Source organism: Lissotriton helveticus, chromosome 4_1 (genome assembly GCF_964261635.1).
Source record: "Lissotriton helveticus chromosome 4_1, aLisHel1.1, whole genome shotgun sequence".
In the NCBI taxonomy this organism is placed as follows: Eukaryota; Metazoa; Chordata; class Amphibia; order Caudata; family Salamandridae; genus Lissotriton; species Lissotriton helveticus.
In genome coordinates this window covers 1,034,646,319-1,034,664,311 of record NC_136063.1, presented here as the reverse complement: position 1 = coordinate 1,034,664,311, position 17,993 = coordinate 1,034,646,319, and positions in this window count along the sequence as shown.

The following is a 17,993-nucleotide window of genomic DNA, read 5'->3' as shown; positions in this document are numbered from 1 at the left end:
ACCGCAATGTGGAAAATGAGGGATTCGACTGCCATGGTGGCGGTTGCATCCTGATTGGCATGGCAGGACCGCCGCACCTATGGTGGGTGGTCCCTTTTGCCGTTGGTGTGGCAGGCGGACAAAGTTGTAATGATGCCCTTAATTTTACTAAAATAAAAATTTATATTTATTTTGTAAGTTTCATCACGTGTATTATATTCCCTTAATAAAATATGTTTCTTTACTCTAATTATTAAATTATTAAAAAATAAAGATCATTACAAAAATGACAAGTCTGATTATTTTTCTAATAATTTAGTTTTATTAAATATTTTCCTAAAATGTATATTTTAATGCAATGTATATTTTTATATAATAAGTATTTTCAAAATATATTGTTATAATTATTGTAATTTTAAATATAAAATAATGTATCATACATGCACATTACCACAACAGATTATAACAATATTTTATAACCACAAACCTATAAACATATATAATGAAATATTCCTACACCAATTAGTATTAACTCAAGTAATGTACTGTACACTACACATATATAATATACTATTCTCACACCAGTTAATATATAGTCAGACAAGGTGCTGTACATTAAAGATATATAATTTACTATTTTCACTCCAGTTAGTATTAACTCAGGGAAGGTGCTGTAGTGGGCCCCCGGGAAGTTGTGGGGTGGGTGGCGCACATGGGGGGTACCAATGGTACCCCCCTGCAGTTTTGTGAACAACATGCCATTTTGGCATTGCAGCAGGCAGTGTGCAGATAGCTAAGCGTATTAACTGTCACAGAAACCAATGTGTGAATCACCATATCACATGTTGAAGAAATTCAGGGCACAATCATGCTCAACACTCTAAGTTCCATGGGGGAAGAGCTTGAAGGATCATATGAAAACAAAGCAAGCATAGTCTGTAGAACAAATAAAGCTAAGCACAGGACATGACAAAGGTATGCATGAGATAACAATGGCTAGTTCATGCGCAGATGTAACGTTTGCCCAGCAAAGATGCTTCACGTCAAGTCGCAGTGCCGCAAGTCATTAGATGACAACATGTCTTCGTAATCACAAAATCTGCACGTGGGGCATGGTATACATTGATATGTCACACCATGGACAAATAATTTATGTACTTCAACATCATGTCATGATGCACATCACTGTGCGTGTGAGTAGTAAAGGGGTAGGCCCTTATATACTCGGGACCCTGGGTCCATGAAGCAGTACAAAAAGAATGGGTCCGAGTTCTGGTATCTCTATTACCAAGACTTATTTAAATTTGTTTTTGGACAGACATACACCACAAACTCTTCAATGATTGTGATAAAATTTTGAGAACAACAAAGTGATATTTAAAACCTTCAATAGCATTTATTTCTGCAAGGTTATTCTTTCATTGTTTTGCAATATTATCAATCATATGCAACAGAGTTTCTCAATGTAATTGTATAATCATTACATACATGGTGCTCTCTGTGAGGAGGGGAAAGGGTGTGTGGAGATTGTGAGGGACAGGGTAAAGGTGCTGTGACTTTTCAGAAAATCGCGTTAAAATCAAAAACGCCTTTACAATCAAATAAATGAAAAAAGTTACCAAAATGCATCACACATAGGCACAAATTAATTCCTCATTTTAATCCTATGGTGTGTTGGATTGGCGTAGTTCTACGTTTCGACCCCCGGTTACGCTAAAGGGTTATTCACGCCTCATGTTGGGGTCTTCTTCAGGAAGGTGAAATAGAGAGCATTAAAAGACGGTTAGTCGCTATTCCGTCTGGTCATGGGCCTTAGTGTGCTCCTATGATTTTTAGACGGTGTTCCTGAGTGAGGTATACACATCGCCTTGTCAGGTGAAAACAAATAGGATCTCTCAATAGTGCAGAAAACGTCTCTCTTTGCGTTAGTGATTTCATGGGGGGAAGGGGCCGCTGCCGTCAGTCCTTCATGCTGCCGCGTTGCATCTGCATGACCAGACGGAATAGCGACTAACCGTCTTTTAATGCTCTCTATTTCACCTTCCTGAAGAAGACCCCAACATGAGGCGTGAATAACCCTTTAGCATAACCGGGGGTCGAAACGTAGAACTACGCCAATCCAACACACCATAGGATTAAAATGAGGAATTCATTTGTGCCTATGTGTGATGCATTTTGGGAACTTTTTTCATTTATTTGATTGTAAAGGCGTTTTTGATTTTAACGCGATTTTCTGAAAAGTCACAGCACCTTTACCCTGTCCCTCACAATCTCCACACACCCTTTCCCCTCCTCACAGAGAGCACCATGTATGTAATGATTATACAATTACATTGAGAAACTCTGTTGCATATGATTGATAATATTGCAAAACAATGAAAGAATAACCTTGCAGAAATAAATGCTATTGAAGGTTTTAAATATCACTTTGTTGTTCTCAAAATTTAATCGCAATCATTGAAGAGTTTGTGGTGTATGTCTGTCCAAAAACAAATTGAAATAAGTCTTGGTAATAGAGATACCAGAACTCGGACCCATTCTTTTTGTACTGCACATCACTGTGCATCATGAGAACTAGTAAACTGTGTGTTGCATAAACTGTAAATAGGATACATCGAACACCAAGCTTGAGGGGTGCACTTCAATGACGATTTCCCCTCTGTCCCACAGGTGACCAGGAACTGACTGCAGAGGATGACAACACCAACCTGCAGAGCCCGTCTTCACCCCCGGAATGTGGACTCTCTGATGATGACTCCCTGGATTTTGAGAATGCGGAGCAAGCAGCCGACCCATCTGTCATGCCAGGGTGCTACAGGTCCCAGGACCCCACTCTCCCCCGCCACCACATCAGCAACAACAACAACTACTCTGACCCCTGCTGTAACGACATGTGCAGCCTCTACCACCACCACTACCAGTGCTGCATGCAACACTCTTCCTGCCTCAGAGGAGGACCACCCCACCCCACCAACTGAGGAGAACTGGGAGAGTAGGCGGGTACGTACAGTTGTAAGACAACAGGTCCGTGACAGCAGGGCAGGTAGGTGGGCAAGGGGGAATCAAAGCCAACTAGACACTGGGACCGGAGCCCTGGACAAAATCAACAGAGTCCTTGGGGCCTATGAACGGGCCCAGGCTCAGGAAGATTCCTGTGAACTCCGCCTGCTGCTGAGGTCCATAGACACCCGCATGGGCCAAATCGTTCTGAGGGACAGGCCTGTGGCCCAAACACCTCCACTTTCCTCTGGTGGCCCGTAGGATGACAGTTCCACTTCCTCCCCTGCGGCCACGGAGAGGGGGGACTCCTCAGACCCCACTGGCCCGCAGCAGAGGGCCCCCCTGTCAAACGACCAAGGGGTCATCCTAAGAAATCCAAGGGAGGATCCCATGGCAAAGCACCTGCCAAACATCAGTAAAGGAGCCAGCCATGATGACACACCTCTTCACCATTGCATTCACTTTGTTGACTGTATTTCCCCACACTGCCATGTTAATGGTATTGATCTGTTGGACTGGGTCACAACATCAATGTGGTTCTACTTGAATGTGCGGAGATGCTGCCCTGTCTACCTCTGACCAGCTGGGACAGATTCATTATTCTAGAAAGCGCTCCTTGACAAAGGGCTCAGTCCCGAAATGCATCGGAGCACCCCTTGTTTAACTCATCGTTTGACAATGTAAAAGTACCGCGTATGAAATTTTTGAACAATATGAATTTTGACTTATAAACTGTACAGATTCAAATTGACCAATGGATCTTTGAAATAAACAAAGATACTTTCTACTTGAACCCACCGGAGTCTGTTGTATGTACAACGAACCATTTAAGTGTGCTCAATCGTAGGGATGCGTCTACACTCATAGTAATGCACTCAACCTATCAACAGTCCTACTTGAATGTCTCATCTTATATCACTGACAATTCATTGGTTCACTAATCACTGTTTTGTAAATATTCACTTCCCTGTCACATGTACCCATTGTAAATAAACACTCCTTCTACACCTATGTAGTTGTGTCCGCTCTGTGTTTATCACAGTATGTACAATATTCTCCGTTATTACAATGTACCAGGAGCATGGATTGTTTGTAGGCAAGGAAACGCTGATGGGATCTAGGAAAATGCAACAGAACAATATTCACTAGTCAGGCGGTGGCATCACAGCCATCACACAACACTTGTCATCAAGGTACTCCAATCTGCAAACATTACAATGAGCAACAGTACCAACCTAGACATCATGTATCTGTGTTAAACTACCCTGTCCCAGAAACATTAGCAGCCAGCACAGAGTCAACTACAGGCTGCAGTCACAAAGCTCACCGAGACCTTTACAACAACAACGACATCAGTAGACAATAGCACCGTTGTATGTTGGCACTCACCTTCAAGAGAAGTAGTGCTTGATGAGCTGTTGATGCAGGTCGACACCTTCTTCCTCTCCACTATCATTGTCACTGGATATGGGTTGGTTAGCAGGTGGGGGCCTCGGCTGCTCATCAGCATCCAGGAACAGGGGAATATCCTTGTGCAAGGCCAGGTTGTGGAGCATGCAGCATGCAACTACAATCTGATGCACCTTTTTGGGCGAGTACATCAGTACACCTTCAGTTTTGTCCAGGCAGCTAAATCATGCCTTCAGAATACCAAAATTATGCTCCACCACACGACGTGTCCTCCCATGGGCATCATTGTAGCGCACTTCACTTGCAGTCCTGGGATTCCACAGTGGGTTCAGCAACCAAGGACGGTTGGGATAAGCAGAGTCACCTATGTGTGAGATACACAGACCAACTTTGGAATATAACTGTGGCAGAGGACAGCATATCTAACGCACAGCACGCTACTTGACTCTGCGTACTCACCCACAACCCATGCATGCTCCGGAAGCAGGCCAGCCATCAGCTGTGGCACAATGCTATTACGCAAGATGTACAAGTCATGGGCCGAGCCAGGAAATTTGGCACAGACGTGTGAGATGATCATATCCGCCTGGCACATCACTTGCACATTGATGGAATGGAAATGTTTCCTGTTCCTCTAGATGTGCTCACGAGCCTGTGGTGGAACCAGGCCAACATGTGTGCAGTCAATGGCACCAACAATATTAGGGATGTGTCCAAGGGCATACAAATCAGCCTTCACAAATGGCAATTAATGCCTCCTGGGGAAATGGATGCATCTGTCCTTGTAGCTCATCATAGCGGACAGGACATCACGTAGCACCATGCTGAACATAGGTTGCGACATCCCACCTGCGTGTGGACACGGTCTACTGGAATGAACCAGTAGCAAAGAAATGCAGGGCCACCATCACCTTACATGTTGGTGTCAAAGCAGTCGGATACATTCTGCGAGGTCACAGGTAGAGTTGCAGACGAACACATAGGTCCTGTACGGTTGTGGCGATCCAGCCGAAATTTCCATATGACACCCTCATCCTCCATGTCCGCCAGCACTGTGAAGGGACAATGGGTCGCCTCCCAGGTGTGATGAAAGGGGACACATGTCATTGCAATCCACCATGTGACATGTCCTACATTTTACGTTTTGAATGACAACGCCAACAATGACTGGCATCACACCTCAGCTTACAGTGTAACTCACATGTAGGTACACCTTCAGCTACACTAGTCGTACTCTTGTCTACTGTTCACACAGTGAGTACTTCTAAAACAATAGCTCACTATGTGAATGCCCGAAGGTAGATGGCCACATCTTGCATGACAAGCACAGACAGTAGTCCATACAGCGTTTGTGTGAAACAGCAACACTACTGTCTCCTACCTAGCTGCTGTACCTGCCACACCTTCTTGCGTAAGTGGAGCAGGGCACACATCAACAACACAATGAGCACAGTCTGTGCATTAACAACAATTATGTGCATGGGCCAAGCAAAGTAGACAGGGAAATATGCACATTGTGAAGTCAGTCAGTTTTTAACGTCTTTATTTCGAAGTTTTCCTTCATAAAAGACAAGCATATAAAATACATACACAAAACACATTTCTAATATATACAAATTTATGCAAACAGTTAGAATTTTCAAGAGTCTTGTTTAAAAACAAATAAATGATAAAGAAAGACGTTTATGTACGTGTTAATACAATTAATAAGAGTCAATTCAAGAATGCTACCCAGAAAATATATGTTAGTAAGATTGTCACTCAGCTACTGGCTCTTCGTGCAAGTTAAAAGAATCATGTGCCCAACCTATAGGAGCCTATTCCTCATTAAGGAACATACCACATAAAGCCCGCATTGCTGACTAGTTTGAAGAGTAAACTTCATTACTCAAACATTACAGTGTTTGTAAAATAAATCAAATCTATGGAGGGCTGGTAAGCTAATACCACCCCTTTCTAGCAAATCTGCTGTGGATCTTGGAGGGGAGCAGTGTGAGGTACACGGATAAAAATCATGCAAATCCCAAATGGAGATGGGGCCGTCACCTTCGTGGGGCTGGCAGGATCGTAAATAGGGGACAATGTTCCTATTCCTAAATTTAACAAGGATTAGGTCCCCGGGAATGTCCTTAGGTAGAGACCCTAACCAGCCCACCCTTCTGACACTCAGGATACCTCCATCCTTATTGGGTGGCAGGGGTCTATTTTTATCTAACCAGAAGGTGACCTTGTGTAATAGGTCCTGGTATCTCTCGGGTTTCCTACGTGAGGGAGCTGGTACTCCAGAGAGAACTAGCACAAAGGGGGCGGCTTCCAGAGGTAGGTCTATACGTGCTGCTCTGTTTGGCTCAGCTCTAGCAGCGGAATAGTTTGTTAATAAGGGATTGGGGACAATTTTAGTGACCAGTGGTGGTTGACACTTAGGAGGCTGTTTAGTAGTCCGGACATTTATTCTTGAGTTATACAAAGGTTTATGGGCAGTTCTAGTATCAATTGGGGGTAGCATGCTGGGAAGTTGTCTTTCAACGGAAGCAGTTTTTATAATGTCCGTCAACATAGGGCCTTCAGGTACAGTAGGCGAAGTGGTACAATTGGGTGTTGCCATATTTGTAACAGATGAGGAGTTAGCCTTAATAGCAATCTCTATACTTGTCAGCCTATCCCCTAAAGAAGTAATTCGTTCTAGTAGGGGTGCCATTACAGAATTTAACAATTGTTCAAGCTGAGGCAGTAATTGCAATAGAGGCAAAGATACTTTATCATCCAAGCGTTCGGCGACCCCCCTGGATATGATGGAGTTTATAGCAGGCGTTGGGGGATCGATACAAAGTTTTTGAATTTTAGGTTGGAGTTCGCAATCATTTGTCCCGTCATGTTTCCTTTTCACACTTTGGCCCGGCAACAGCGCAGTGGCCTGGATGTTATCCTCATTGGGTGGTAGGGGAGGTTCACAAGTTCTGTCAGAGGGAGCGTTAGTAGTAAGGCCTTTTACGGGGGGGATGCTATTGGAATGAACTTAGTCCCGCACAGAGAATTTAATTCCTCCCAGTAGGACAAGATTGGCAAACTAACCGGGGTGTGTGACGGGGATAACAATTGGGAACGGTCATCAATATCTATTTCACAGGTATTGGTAGGTGATGCATAACTCTGGAAAAGATGTTCCATTCTCTGGCAGTGATATGGAAGTTTAGAATGCCCCCTTGTGGGACACTAATAATACAGTATAATCAGAACAGTGACTATGTTGTGAAAGCCAGGAATGTCTGCGAATAGTCATGTACATGGTATATATAACTGTACCTTCTATTGCTGTGGGGCCAGAAAACGTGGCCCATCCCGTCCTCTTCGTGCCTCTGAGGGCCACAGAGGGCCCGCCCTTTGCCCGGGCTTAGCCCCGGGCGCCGTCCCGCGCGCGTTCCCGCGACGCGGGGGCTGTGGTCCTTAAGTAGCGCCTCCTGGCGCGATGCTCCCGTGACCGGCGAGAAGCGCCGCTGGGGCGTCTGGGGATTGTAGTTCTGACCCCTCGTGCACCGGCCGCTGGTGTGCTTGCGGCGGCAAGGGGGAACTGGCAAGAGGAGTCGGTCCCCGGCGTAGGTGAGCACTATTTTCCCCTGGTGCTGCTCACGGTCCCCCCGCTCCCCCGGGGCTGTGGTCCTTAAGTAGCGCCTCCTGGCGCGACGCTCCCGTGACCGGCGAGAAGCGCCGCTGGGGCGTCTGGGGATTGTAGTTCTGACCCCTCGTGCACCGGCCGCTGGTGTGCTTGCGGCGGCGAGGGGGAACTGGCAAGAGGAGTCGGTCCCCGGCGTAGGTGAGCACTATTTTCCCCTGGTGCTGCTCACGGTCCCCCCGCTCCCCCGGGGCTGTGGTCCTTAAGTAGCGCCTCCTGGCGCGATGCTCCCATGACCGGCGAGAAGCGCCGCTGGGGCGTCTGGGGATTGTAGTTCTGACCCCTCGTGCACCGGCCGATGGTGTGCTTGCGGCGGCGAGGGGGAACTGGCAAGAGGAGTCGGTCCCCGGCGTAGGTGAGCACTATTTTCCCCTGGTGCTGCTCACGGTCCCCCCGCTCCCCCGGGGCTGTGGTCCTTAAGTAGCGCCTCCTGGCGCGATGCTCCCGTGACCGGCGAGAAGCGCCGCTGGGGCATCTGGGGATTGTAGTTCTGACCCCTCGTGCACCGGCCGCTGGTGTGCTTGCGGCGGCGAGGGGGAACTGGCAAGAGGAGTCGGTCCCCGGCGTAGGTGAGCACTATTTTCCCCTGGTGCTGCTCACGGTCCCCCCGCTCCCCCGGGGCTGTGGTCCTTAAGTAGCGCCTCCTGGCGCGATGCTCCCGTGACCGGAGAGAAGCGTCGCTGGGGCGTCTGGGGATTGTAGTTCTGACCCCTCGTGCACCGGCCGCTGGTGTGCTTGTGGCGGCGAGGGGGAACTGGCAAGAGGAGTCGGTCCCCGGCGTAGGTGAGCACTATTTTCCCCTGGTGCTGCTCACGGTGCTTGTGAAGTCAGTCATTCATCAGTGTGAGTTGCTCATCCCTATCACACATTGACATGTGTACCCATTGGAGAGTCCATCACAACAATGATCTGTGTACATGCCCAGCAATATCACAAGTGACATGTGAGGGAGGACATGCCAATGCTTTTAAAATATATACACCAACATGGCATGTGTAGTCAGCAGTATGCTATGTTACCTTGGCATTGTGTGCACTATCTTGTGCCATGAATCAGATATCTACTGTGCACTGTTGGGAACTAGCCATTGGCCATTGACACAGCATGATGTGTCCATAGGTGCTGTCAACGTGCTCCGCCACCCAAATCACGATCACTGGCACCAATGGATAGCAGCCATTGTGCGGTAGCGACCACCTGGCCCCAGCGGAGTCACTGCCAATGCCAAAGCCACACTTGCGGTAGTGATATATATATTTATAGTCAAATGGCGATTGGCATGCTCCATCACCCATATCATGGTCACTGGCTCCAATGTATAGCAGCCCTTACTCGCGGTAGCGACGCCTGGCCCCTGCGGTGTGTCACCGCCAGTGCTAAAGCCACACTAGCGGTAGTGATATATATATATATATTTATAGTCAAATGGCTGGTTCCGCATGCAAAGCGGACCTGGAACACCAATTGCAGCAGCTTAAAACTACTGAAACTACCCCAGGGGGCTATATATGTGTGGGAGAGAGCCTCACATTTCCACTGCTTCCAGACACTGCTGCCTGACACCCCTCACCACCAACTGCTGCTGCTCCTGTCCCCAGACGCTGCTGTCTGACACCCCTCCCCACCAACTGATGCTGCTCCTGTCTCCAGACACTGCTGCCTGACACCCGTCACCGCTAATTGCTACTGCTCCTGTCTCCAGACACTGCTGCCTGACACCCCTCACCACCAATTGCTGCTGCTCCGGACTCCTTGTAATATCTTGCTAATTCTGTAATTCTGCCAGTCATCAGGGCATTACTTACCTTATCCCTTCTCAGGTCCCAAAGGAACACCACAATTCCCAATACTTACCTAAGAAAGGAATAAACACTAACAACAAACTAAAGCAATAAGGCCATCGCCGCGGAGCTCGCAAATATTCACAACGCACATCTCTCCACCTCCGAGAGGATTTGGAAATCACAACCCACACCTCTCCACCCCCGAGAGGATTCGGACAACAAACACCTCCCCATACGAGAGGATTCGGAAATCACAATGCACACCTCTTCACCTCCGAGAGGATTCGGACAACGCACACCTCCCCATACAAGCGGATTTAGAAATCACAACGCATGCTCCTTGTAACAATGCCCTGGGTAGAATAATTAGAATTGATACTTTCCTGGATGGGAGTGTAACAACTCTCCTTCTACAATTACCTGTAGGAAGGGAAACTTACCATCCTTCCGATGCGACAGCACTTGGATCAGAAAGGTCCTGACCTCCCATCCCAAGGAACACAAACAAATTAGAATATGCTTGGGGGTTCTTTATTACACAATGATAGAAAGACAAAAGAAAGAAATAACTAATATGTCACAATAGGCCTTCTTCACGATAACACCTAAGCAATTGCTAAATGCAATTAGTAAGACACATATAAAACTTATATGTACATAAATGTATAGAACCTGAAAATTAAAGGGATAGTTAGGCAAAGACGGTTGGAATATAAGAATTAGTGGAACGCCTCACCAAGTTCCTACACATCTTGCTTTCAGAGGGGGCCCTTCTCTCCGGCCTAATCAGGATTCTCTTCTCCACGATCATAGCTGCACATCTGCAATGTGATGTATTACCAAACTGCCAGGATACCAGACTACCAGACTGCCAGAGATCAGCGCTCAGACACCTCCTTTAGTACAAAATGGAAGTGTTAGTCTAAGCTTCTAGCCAGCCTCGCCTCCTTTTCCCATCAGATTCTGTGCCACTCCGTGCCAAGGACACACCATCGGCTGGCCAGGCATCTGTTATAATTTCGGCATAGAGTTAGCACATTCCTCCGACAAGAACTGGTCCTCTCTGGTTTAAGAAGGGTGAACAACAAGTACAAAGTAAAACATAGCATCTCACCTAGGGAGGCTTAGAAGATGGCGACAGCTCAGAAAATGGAGCTGCTCGAGCATAGGCCTCAATTCCCGCAAAAGAGCAAAATTAGTATGCAAGAAGGCATAAGATCATGCCAAAGCCAATAGGCTAGCCCTGCCATTAAGCAAGATAAAGTCAGAAACAGAATGGACATCATCAAGCCCTACTTTATAACTAATGTGTGTTACGCAGTCCTACACAGCACTATATTATAACAAAATATACTGATATAGTAGTGGGCAACGGTCATAATCGACTCAATTATTCATAAAAATATATTGGTCACTACACTCCTGGACCCAGTGGTGGCAAGAACTGAGAACATCAGGGCCCGTCCCTTCACCACAGAGGAGTTGGAGTTCCTGGTGGACGAGGTGCTCACACAGTATGGGAGGCTATATGGTGCTCTGGATGTCATGGTAAGTGTTTCAGAGTGGGAGTGCACACATGAAGTTGATCTGCTGCAATATGTGCCTGAGAGTGTGGGGTTGTGTCATACACTGCCTAGCATGCTGACTGCAGGGGAAAGGGGTTTGTAGCCTATTTTACAAGTTTCCTTGGCTGCACCTCAGAATGGGAGGGACATGCATTGTTTTTTCAGCCATACAGTGACACAGCAAGTTTGTTAAGCGGGAGTCAGGACAGAAATTGTCTGTTTGAATAGTTGTGTGGGGCCATGATGTTCATCACAGGCTCATCTGTGACATTACCAAGGGTTTACATCCAAAGGGTACTGATGGAAGTGTGTCTGACTCAATATTGCCACAATGTATAGGTCAGCACTATGCATAAGACTTAAATACCAGAGGGGGACACTCTTCTTGGTAGTTCACCTATGACACAGCAGATTGTTGTATTTTTGTACAGAGCCCCTTCCATTTCCATGAGTGTGTACTGTCTCGCATGTGTAGGCACTGTTTGCCCTCTCATGTTGTCCCTGCATGTGACATTTCTGATGCCCCACGTTAGACCTCAGTGTGAGCCCACCTGGCCTGCAGAGTCACTGCCCAATCTGACATGGACATATCACTGAATGTGCAGAGTGGGACATAGGGGTTGTCTGCTAGACTATCCATCAAAGAGCTATCTCAGCCCTGTAGATTGCACACAACAGACCTTGTGAAAAGGATGTGAGATTGTAAGATCATGTACTTACCCGAGCTTCCATCAAGTGAGGTGCGCTGTCCCAGCCCCGGTCCACCGCGGCTCCCAGTGCTGTTTGAGTGGAGGGCAGGGCACCATCTTGGGAGTCCCGGATCCTGGTTGGACGCTAGTTAGCGCTCTAGCTGGGGGAGGGAAGACCTATAAATTGGCAGGCAGTGCAGAGTTCGCGGCGGCGAGAGCGGGTGGTGGCTGTCCCGGCTCGAACCGTTTTGATCTCAGGCTGATTGTGAAAATAATAATTTTGTCACGCTTGTCTAAATGCTACCCGGAGCAAATCTCTAGAGCAATCGCTTCTTTGTAATGTTTTAAAGATTTCGTGTTTCTACTTTGTTCTGTAGTGATTGCTTTTTTTTTCTGTTTGGTCCCCTGAGATTTGGCATGCACTTACCCGAGCTTCCATCAAGTGAGGTGGGCTGTCCCTGCCCTGGTACACCGCGGCTCCCAGTGCCGTTTGAGTGGAGGGCAGGGCGCCATCTTGGGAGTCCCGGATCCCGGTGGGAAGCTAGTTAGCGCTCTGGCTTGGGAAGACCTATAAATTGCACATGCTCCCGGCAAGCCCGTCTGCGCCCGTCCGCGCCGCGGAAGTGCCCAGGGCCAATCACGCTGCTGGTTCAGAGCCAGCCACCTTGGTGGGACTGCGAGTCTTTAACTGCGATGAACTAGTAGCACTGGACCTGGTAACCCGTGCAGGTAACAAACGGTGTGACGATATCCTCAACCTTTCTAGTGGTTGTTCCATCTGTAGCTTTTGCTTTGATACTAAATACTAAATTACCTGGCTTGGGTTCTCAGACTGTTAGGGAGTCGGGGGTTTTGGCAGCCCTTATTAATGCTCGTTCAATGGTCCGACATGCTGCTAATATTTTTGAGCTAATCATGGACAACAAGCTTGACGTGCTATTCATCACGGAAACATGGCTGAGGGAGCCGTGTGAACCAGTGGTCGAGCTTGCAATCCCCCGGGGGTACCATTTAGTGTGTGCTGATCGCACAACGGGGAGAGGGGGGTACGGCTGTGGTTTTTAGGGAAGCCTGGGCCTTCTCGTACGAAACCTCTATGGATTTGGCGGAGGGCGAGGCCCTTGACTTCCCCTTCACTTTATCACCACATTTTACGCTGGGAGGCACGTTGGTCTACTGCCTCCCTGGCCCACCCGGAGTTTTTTTAAAGACTCTGAGGGATACTATTGCCCAGCGTGTTCTGCGCTTCTCCAAATTTCTCCTTCTGGGTGATTTTAACATTCATCTAGACACCTCGGAGGCTCCGGACCCCACGGCTTTGCTGGACCTTTTGCTCTGACTCAGCTGACTCAGTGGGTTGCTAAGCCTACACATTTGGGGGGATCATTTGATCAACCCGGTGTGCTCTAATTTTGATCTGTATGTTGCTGATCTGCTCCCGGTCTCATGGTCCGATCATTCCTTGATAACATTCTCATGGGACATTGGGAAATCCTTTTGCCCTCCGTCTTTGAATCCTGGGTCTCCCACCCATAAGATCAATATTCCTGCACTAACAGAGGCCTTTATTCACTCCCAGGTGGCCCCCGCAGTTGACCTTGAGGGTGCGGTAGACTGCTTTAATACCTGGGTTAGCCAGGGGGTCGAATCCTCCTGTAAACCTCTGTACAACAGGGTTCACCAGTGTTCCCCCTCTCAACCCTGGTATTCTCCGTCCTTAAAAGAGGTGAAACTGGGCTGTAAGAAGTTGGAGCGCCAGTGGCAGGCTGCGCATTGTCCAGCGGCTAAATCTGGTCTTCGTGTGGCACAGAGAGATTATTACATAGCTGTCAGGAAAGCTAAAAGCGACTTTTATGCTGAAAGAATTATGAAAGCTAATAATAATAGCAATGAGATTTTTTCTATTGTCAGAAGTTTTATGTCCACTTGCGCGGAGCATACAACTATCTCAGCCTCCCCTATTTGGTGTGAGGAGCTTTCCACTTTTTTTATCAATAAAATACAATCCATCCAAGATAGCCTGGTATCACCAGCGGCGCTGCAGAGAATTTCCTCAGCTCCCCCCCTGTATACTAATTAATTCTTTATTTTCTCAGTTTGCGCAGGTCGAGAAGTCTGATATTCTTGCCATTCTCAAATCTCTTAAGTCAGGTTCTCCTTCAGACCTGTGTCCTGCTAGAGCATTAGCGGGGGTTGCAAAGATTGTGTGCTCAGAAGCCACTGCCATTATTAACTGGTCGCTTCAGTCGGCTACTGTACCGGCACAATGGAAGTAATCTAAACTTCTCCCTCTTCTTAAGAAACCTACGGCGGACCCCTCTGTACCTGCTGATTATCACCCGATATCCTTATTGCCAGCATTGGCCAAAGTATGAGGAAAGGTGGTATTTCGAAAACTGGAGACCTTTCTGGAAACATCTGGGGCTCTTCATCCTGCCCAATCTGGCTTTAGAAAATCTTATAGCACAGAGACATCACTGGTGGAGATGGCAGAGGCAATTAGGGAGTGCTTGGATGGAGGCGGCAGAGCGGCTCTGATTTTATTGGACCTTTCTGCCGCTTTTGACACGGTACCTCACCAGCTTCTTTTTGCCCGTCTCTCTTACATTGGCATCTCTGGTGCAGTATGGGCCTGGCTAGAATCCTTTCTGGATGCTCGCACTCGGCAGGTCTGGATGCCCCATTTTTCATCCTTGGCTAGAGAAGTATTGACTGGAGTTCCCCCGGGCTCGACTTTGAGCCCTCTGCTCTTTAATATCTATTTGACTCCGTTGATCTCCCTGGTTGAAGAGCTGGGTGCCAAAATCATGGCTTACACTGACGACACCCAGTTTCTATTTACTTGGAATGGCTCTGATTAGAGCACGGGGCTGCACAGAGCTGCCTGGCAGCCGTGTTCACATGGCTGGCGCAGGCTAAACTCAAGTGCAACAATGGGAAATCGGAGATACTGCTGTATGGTCAATTTCCCCCGCTCTTTACAGAAGCCTTGTGGCCTCCGGATTTCCCCTGCCCACTATCTGAGGGTGGTCCGGCTAACAACTTGGGAGTTTGGTTCGGGGAAGATCTCCGGTTTTCTGAACATATTAAGAGACTTACGGGAGTCTGTTTTGGCACGCTTAAGTCACTGAGCAGGTTTTTCCCTATGCTTCCGCAGCCGGCGAAGGAAATGGTGGCGCGGTCACTTATCTTATCCCGACTGGACTATGCCAACGCGTTATTCATCGGCATCCCTGGATACTTGATGAATAAACTCCAACTGATCCAGAACGCGCTGGCCAGACTCCTATTCAACATCTCTAAGAGATTCAGTGTAAGGTCACATTTGCGTGACCTCCACTGGCTTCCCGTGGCCCAGCGGGTGCAGTTTAGGGCCCTTACTCTAGCCCAGAGAGCCTTGTATGACTCAGGACCCTTCTATATAATGAAGCGCGTGGCCTTTTACATCCCCCACCGTTCTTTACGCTCTGCTTCCCACCGTCTGATGATCACTCCCCGATTCCGCCTTTCAAGGATGGGGGGTCAGTCACTCTCAGTTAAGGTAGCCATTCTTTGAAACAGTCTTCCTGTTGTGTTGCGCCACTCTCAGGATTTCCGCATTTTTAAGAAACTACTTAAAACGCATCTTTTTAATCAGCTCATTTAATTATTTTCTTCTTTCAGCCCGCAGTTCAATCCGCGCCAGGACACTCATGAGTAATTGAGCGCGCTACAAGCTACTTATAAAATAACATAACATAACATAACATATAACATGTCCCTAAATGTGACTTCCCTGACACAGTGAGCCATTCACAGCGCAAGGACATCAAGGGCTGAAGAGTGATTCTGCCCCAAAACATAATTTCCAATGTAATGTATATCTTGCTTACCCACAAATTGGATAGCAGATGTGGGCCCCCTACACATAGCTTTCTGTGCTGGCATACTGCATATGTATGAGATGGGCAGGTACTGTGTCCACAATCGTACCTGCATGTATTTATGTATGATTATCCCATGCTTATGTACTACGTAAAATGCTGTATTGTCTCTGCTTGACATATCTGTGAAGTAGTGCTGAATTGGTATCATGCTCCTATACTGAGAGATAGTGGTACATAACCCTGTGTCACTGAATTTTCCCCCTCTTGTCTCCCATGCCTGCAGCTCAAAGTCCACCAGCATAAGGCTGTGTGGAGGGCCATTGCGCGCAAGGTGCGGGTTCTGGGTGTCTCCAACCGACGGCGCACACACTGTCACAAGAGGTAGGGTGACATCTGCGAGCTGAGCAAAAATGTGGCAGAGATGATGTTGGGGCTGCTCCCTCAGACTGGAAGGTTGGCGCACAGGAGCATGACACCATTAATGGCCCCCATCTTAGCTGTGAGCAAGTTTAAGAGTATCCAATGTTGCTAATAGAGTATCGATATTGGATCTCTTTTGCTTGGGTGATGGATGGATGTAAACATTCAGTATTAATAAGCTGAAGAGGTTTGGGGCCGTTAGTTTGATACTTAACATCCAAGTTGAGTCTAGGTCTACTTCAGAGACTTGCCATGAGATGTATGTCGAGACGTAGATTGAAAGGCCTCCTTTAGCTGTTCCTTATTTCGAGACTTTTTTGGCCGGATTAAAATGTGTCTGCCATGTCTCTTGTAGGAGAAGTAGGTTGTGCTGTTTAAAAAATTCCTTAAAATCGGGATCTACTAGTTTTGAGCTTAAGCCGTTCACATTCCAGAAACAGATGTTAAACCCGTTGTCTGTTATTTTAGCTTTGGTGGAATTTGTTCATGCCATCCATTCGTGGGTTCCGGCTATATTCAGTTTCCTTCAGGTTGGGCGAAAGTGATGGTAATTTTCGTCCCTGTTTGGTTTGTGCCCTTTGTTGGGCTATGTTGTTCTGGGCCTTTCGCACCTCTCAACATGCCCTGTGGTGGATTTAGTTGTTTTACCGGGGTTGGGTAGAGGGGGCGAACTAGCTTTTTTAATTCTATGCCCCATTTTTCAAATGAAACCTGCTGCTGCCAGATCTGCTCTGTGATGGAATTGTCGGAGAAAGTTGCTGTGGTGATTTCATGACCAGATGACTCGGGATTTGGTCTAAATTCTATATGTTCAAGGTCGCCCGTGTCAATATGGTGCAGAGAAGGAAGTGCTTTGAGTAAATTTAATATTACGCTTCTATTTAGGGTGTCATGGATTCCCTTTGATACATAATGAGGGATGAAGTCCAGCTTATTGTTGTTATTATTGATGATGTCCGAAGAGAAAAGCCCACATTCGGTGTATTGACTCTTTTCAGTTTGTTTTTCCTCCGCGGTTCGTCCTAGTGAGATCTGGCAGCAATTCTGAGCGTTGCATGCAACGTTTTGTAATTGTGTATCGTTGTTCATTGCAATCGTTGGTGCACCGCTTCCCGTGCAGCTCCTGTATGTTATGTTGGGGGTGCTCCTGTCCTTACTGTCTCCCTCTTTGGGCGGGATTGCATCTTTTGAGCTGGTTTTACTGGTTTCTGTCTTGTTATGTCCGGGTGTTGTTTTAGAAATTTGTGTAGCCTGAGTTGCTTTAGAAATTTGTGTAGCCTGAGTTGTTGGATACCGTTTCTCTTCCTTTTCAGCTGGCTTGAATATACTATACAGGTTTTTTACTGGCCTCAAATGTTCCGTTATAGGTTGGTTATGTATTTTTGAGGTAGTGGGCTTGTTGGTAGAAGGGGTCGTGTCGACCTCGAGGCTAGCTTTCTCAATATTTGTAGATGTTGCATCGTCTTCACTTTGGGTCACATCTTGCTCCTTCGTGGTACTGTTTGCGTTCGGTGTCTGTCTTGTTTTTTTCTCTTTCTGGCCTTTTTCAGGCATTTTCTCACCCGCTTGTATAGTGGGGGGGCTGTTACATTTGTTTCACTTGAAAGTTG